The following is a 6,350-nucleotide window of genomic DNA, read 5'->3' on the forward strand; positions in this document are numbered from 1 at the left end:
GCAAGATGTTTGATAGTGAGGCTGAAGGCTATGAATTCTACAACAAATATGCTCTTGAAAAAGGTTTTAGTGTGAGGAAAAGCTATGTTGAGTGGGATGGATCCAACAAATACATAATTTTAAGGAAAATTGTGTGTAGTCGTCAAGGGTTTCGCGAAGATAAGCACATGAAAAGAAAGATGGAAGATAGAAAAAGGAGGCCACGAAGTTTAACTCGTGTTGGGTGTAATGCTAAATTGGTCATTACGAGACAGGAGGAAACCGGTCGGTGGTTTGTCAAGGATTTCATCAATGAGCACAACCATCCTCTAGCCCCACGGGATCTTTCTTGTCTGCTGCGTTCGCACAGACGAATTAGCGATGAGCAGAAAGCGTACATTGCGGACATGGAAAAATGTGGGATCCGCAAATACCGTATTATGGATATTTTGTGCTTTCAATACGGTGGATTTGATAAGGTTGGATGCATAAAGAGGGACGTTTATAATTTCTGCCATGCTAATAAGGAGGAGACAAACAGTGCCGGTGATGCTAAAATGGTGATCATGCACATGATGGCGAGGCGAGAGCGAGATGTGGATTTTTTCTTCAAGTACTTGGTAGACGAGCATGGCCATCTGAAGGGACTGTTCTGGGCTGATAGTCAATCGCGACTTGACTACGAGGCTTTCGGAGACGTCATTGTTTTCGATAGCACATACAGAACCAACTAATACAATCTGCCATTCGTGCCTTTTGTCGGGTTGAATCACCACCGCAGCACTGTTATATTTGGCTGTGGTATAATTTCTCATGAAACAAGCCAGGCATACGAGTGGATGTTGCGGACCTTTTCTGATTGCATGGCACAGAAGCATCCGATATCTGTGATCACAGATGGGGACCTTGCAATGCAGAGAGCAATAAGGATGGTCTGGCCAGACTCAAACCATAGACTATGTATATGGCACATTCAGCAGAACATTGTACGCCATCTGCATGATGACGACGTAAAGGAGGAATTCAGATCTTTCATTTATGATACTTCTTCCATTGAAGAGCATGAGATAAAATGGATACCATTCTTACGCATCTTGAGGGTAAGATGTCGTTGTTTGAAATGCTAGAGCACTATGAGCGTTGCCTTGCGTCGCGACGGATTAACGAAGCTCTCCATGACGTCGAAGCCTTGCAGTCCATTCCATTTACAGAGGAAAATGCTACGCCGCTTGAGAAACACGCCGCAACAGTTTTCACACCTAGTGTCTTTAAGATGGTCTTATGGAGCATAGATGCTGTCAGCAAATGTCAGATTAGAGAGATACTAGATGGATCAGAAGATTACACTTATGTTGTGTCCAAGCAGAAAAGAATGGATAAAAAGTTTGGAGTGCGCATTGAAGAGCAAGGAGGTCTTTTGCACAGGGTGAGTTGTTCTTGCTGTAAGCTGGAATGCGCAGGCACACCATGTTCCCACATTTTTTACATATTGGGGATTTTAAAACAAACAATTCTGCCCGGTTGTTGCGCTCCCACTAGGTGGACTATGAATGCAAAATGTGCATACGCACCTACCAGAAAAAACCAGATGTATGACTATTCGGTAAGCCTGCAGAGGTACCGCGAGTTGCGGAATTGTAGTCACGCCGCAAGTTTCCAGGCATGCCACTCTGATGAGGACTATCACCGTCTAAAGATGCTTTTGCAAGCACAACATCATGGCAAGCAATCAAGTTTTTAACAAGCTGACAGCAAGGAGTCAACTAATGCTCAGCATAACAGCATTAGGTTCGGCCCGTTGATGCCGCACTCGCAGAAAGTTGATAAGGTTCTGGATCCCGTGCATGTGCTAGGACGAGGTGCACCGAAGAAAAGGCTGCAGGCAAAGACAAAGAAGTCAAGATCATAGAATATCTGTGGCTATTGCAAGAAACCAGGTCACAATCGACGTAAATGCGCTAAATTGCTAGAGGTACGAGATATGTTCATATTTTTTTTGCATGTGTTTTACTCATAATTGATGTCCATGTGATTTATTGTATTCTTGTGTGTAGGATCTCGAGGCTGAACTGTGATATCTACATACAGCATGAACCGACGATGAGCCAGAGAAAGTCGTGTGCCATTCAGCTTTGTGTGACGTGGTCTTTACATTCTATTTCATCGTGACAGTAATTTAGTGAAGTGAGGTTGTACTGCCATGTTACTGTATTAGTTCGACATCTTTCGTTTCCATTTTCTGTGTGTATCATTTGATGTCCAACTTTAAGAATGATGATGTATTTCGACAAATTGGGCACTGTGATTCTTCACCCTTACTATGGTTGTCATGCATATTCATAATCATCATGCATATTCTTCATTTACAGAGCAATAATGACTGACGTATTTTTTAAATAAGCGGGGCCCACTGGGGTGTGCTTGGAAATCTTTGAAAAACCTCCATGCACGTTCATCTTCGCTGCATGCAAATCGAGCGACAGCCGCTGTGCCAGTAGCTGTCAAGGCCTTGATGAATCACTATTCACATGCAGGTCCCCGACTCTTGCATGTAGGTCCCCGACCCTTGCATGCAGGTCCCCGAATCTTGCATGCAGGTCCCCTTGAGGCATAGACCGATGTTTTCAGCAGTCAGTCTAGAGGGCATTATAAATTCAAAAAAATTCAAAAAAATACAAAAACTTGGAAACCTAGTTTTGTTTGTGGAAGAGATCATGTGTGCCAAAACTGAGGTGATTTGGAGGTGGTCGAAAAAATGCCCGCATTCCCGGAGGGACCATTTGGTCTTTAACTTAAGCCAGTTTTTGAAAAAACGTGAATTTTTCCACCACCTCCAAATCACCCAAATTTTCTTGTACATGGTCACCCACATATGCAAAACATGTGTATGCAAGAAAATTTTGAAAAAATTTATTTTACAATGCCCCCTTGAGGCATAGACAGATGTTTTCAGCAGTCAGTCTAGAGGGCATTATAAATTCAAAAAAATTCAAAAAAATACAAAAACTTGGAAACCTAGTTTTGTTTGTGGAAGAGATCATGTGTGCCAAAACTGAGGTGATTTGGAGGTGGTCGAAAAAATGCCCGTATTCCCGGAGGAACCATTTGGTCTAACTTAAGCCAGTTTTTGAAAAAACGTGAATTTTTCCACCACCTCCAAATCACCCAAATTTTCTTGTACATGGTCACACACATGTGCAAAACATGTGTATGCAAGAAAATTTTGAAAAAATTTATTTTACAATGCCCCCTTGAGGCATAGACCGATGTTTTCAGCAGTCAGTCTAGAGGGCATTATAAATTCAAAAAAATTCAAAAAAATACAAAAACTTGGAAACCTAGTTTTGTTTGTGGAAGAGATCATGTGTGCCAAAACTGAGGTGATTTGGAGGTGGTCGAAAAAATGCCCGCATTCCCGGAGGGACCATTTGGTCACTTAAGCCAGTTTTTGAAAAAACGTGAATTTTTCCACCACCTCCAAATCACCCAAATTATCTTGTACATGGTCACCCACATGTGCAAAACATGTGTATGCAAGAAAATTTTCAAAAAACTTATTTTACAATGCGCCCTTGAGGCATAGACCGATGTTTTCGGCAGTCAGTCTAGAGGGCATTATAAATTCAAAAAAATTCAAAAAAATACAAAAACTTGGAAACCTAGTTTTGTTTGTGGAAGAGATCATGTGTGCCAAAACTGAGGTGATTTGGAGGTGGTCGAAAAAATGCCCGCATTCCCGGAGGGACCATTTGGTCTACTTAAGCCAGTTTTTGAAAAAACGTGAATTTTTCCACCACCTCCAAATCACCCAAATTTTATTGTACATGCTCACCCACATGTGCAAAACATGTGTATGCAAGAAAATTTTGAAAAAAATTATTTTACAATGCCCCCTTGAGGCATAGACCGATGTTTTCAGTAGTCAGTCTAGAGGGCATTATAAATTCAAAAAAATTCAAAAAAAATACAAAAACTTGGAAACCTAGTTTTGTTTGTGGAAGAGATCATGTGTGCCAAAATTGAGGTGAATTGGAGGTGGTCGAAAAAATGCCCGCATTCCCGGAGGGACCATTTGGTCTTAACTTAAGCCAGTTTTTGAAAAAACGTGAATTTTTCCACCACCTCCAAATCACCCAAATTTTCTTGTACATGGTCACCCACATGTGCAAAACATGTGTATGGAAGAAAATTTTGAAAAAATTTATTTTACAATGCCCCCTTGAGGCATAGACCGATATTTTCAGCAGTCAGTCTAGAGGGCATTATAAATTCAAATTTTTTTAAAAAAATACAAAAACTTGGAAACCTAGTTTTGTTTGTGGAAGAGATCATGTGTGCCAAAACTGAGGTGATTTGGAGGTGGTCGAAAAAATGCACATTTCTGATATTTTCACAGGTTACAAAATATATTATTGGACAGAATATAGACAGCACCACACAGCAACAGCAAATTCATCCAATACAATAGAAGATAGCTCTCCGAATACAATTCATCATATTAGTCTCCGAATTCAAAAGACCGAACAAAGATAGAACATTACAAGTCTCGAGACCGCGAGTAGCGAGTTTGTCTTCACATTACAAGTCGATATCGATCATCTAAACTACCATCACATAGAAGAGAGTTGCGGTCATCACGATGAGCATCATCGCGATGAAATTGGTCTTCATCTGGTTCCTCCAACGCTCCCTCCTCTCTCCCGCTAGATAGCGCGCGTATCTAGATTCTGCCTCCGCCCTAGTGGTGTACCCTTTGTAACTGTTACCGCTGAAACGATGAACCTGTCTCCGACACTCCTCCCAGTCATCGTAGACTCCAGGAACCTTACCCTTGTACATGACATACAACGGCATCTCTATGCACAAGCCAAACAACAGACAATACATAAGCAATAAATAAGTATGCAACAAAAGGATCGGAAGAGAAAAGCAAGACATTAATAGCACAATTCATGATCCTAGTAATAAATAGCATCGATTACATCTAAGTTGAACGACTGTCCAAACCAAAGAGACATACAATTCATTAAAGTTTAATTACAACATGAGCCAATCAATGTTTCAGAACTACACATAGCATCACTACTTTCGACTCGACTCATGGGACCGGAGCGTGGATGAAGCCGCCATCTGTCCTGATGGTCATGAAATCACGGGTGTTGTCAGCCTGCATTTGTAGCGTTGTGTCTATCTCACTGCACAGAACACGGAATGTTAGAAGAAATAAAGAACGATCGATGGATGCATTTTTTGCTGTTTTGGCTGATGTTGTTTTGGTGCTGTTTTCGTGCCATTTAGGATGGCTGCAGTGACTTTTGGTGCCATTTTTGATCTCTTAATATGGTTGCAGTGAGAGCAAAATATGGCTGTTGTTTTTTTTTGTTTTGTTTCAGAAACAGGACAAACCAAAGGGCCCACGTCTCCCCTCCAGATTTTTCGAGGGCCAAAGGGCAGGACGTTTGAGTTTTCGAGGCAACTCCCCACGTCTCCCCTCCACTGGCAACTCCCCACGACGCAGGGAACTCCCCTCCTATTCCATTGCCGCTCAATCTGCCTCCCTCTGCCTCCCTCCTCATTCCATTGCCGCTCCATCTTCCTCCCTCTGCCTCCCTTTGCCTCCACCATCAAGCAACTCCTCTCTGCCTCCACCATCGCTGGCCAGGAGGGCAATGGCGGAAGAATCGTGGAGCAACTCCCCTCCGTCTGCCAAGAGAATGGCGGAGGAATCATGGAGCAACTCCCCTCCGTATGCCAAGAGAATGGCGGAGGCATCGTGGAGCAACTCCCCTCCGTCTGCCAAGCATCACCAAGGTGAGGCGTCTGGCAAGGAGCCGCTGGTGGTCGACGACGACGTTCCAGTCCCCGGGCAGAAGCAGGACTATACCGTGCCACTCATGGTTGATATCCACCTGAAGAAGGAGAAGTTGGATGTCGTATGCACCAGCAATCCAGACGAAGCCGACAAGAGGATCCGCGAGATCACGAGGAGGCTCGGCGGCATGCTTTCTCGGTCGATCGGCGTTGATGTCGAGTATACGAGGGAAGATGAACCTCCGCAAAAGGCTACAGTTCTACAGTTATGCGTGGAGGATCTCATCCTGGTATACCACATCACCGCGGCAACCAAATGGTAAAAACATCCAGTTTTGAAGTTTCTGAAGTTTTGACGTTTCTGTCTAATTAGTAGTTTCTGAAGTAGACGCAATAGTTCTGTAGTTCTGAAGTAGATGCAATACTAGTTATGAAGTTCTGAAGTTTCTGTCTAATTAGTAGTTTCTGTAGTTTCTGAAGTAGATGCAATAGTTCTGAAGTTCTGAAGTAGATGCAATACTAGTTCTGAAGTTCTGAAGTTTCTGTCTAATTAGTAGTTT

Source organism: Triticum urartu, chromosome 5, assembly GCF_003073215.2.
Source record: "Triticum urartu cultivar G1812 chromosome 5, Tu2.1, whole genome shotgun sequence".
In the NCBI taxonomy this organism is placed as follows: Eukaryota; Viridiplantae; Streptophyta; class Magnoliopsida; order Poales; family Poaceae; genus Triticum; species Triticum urartu.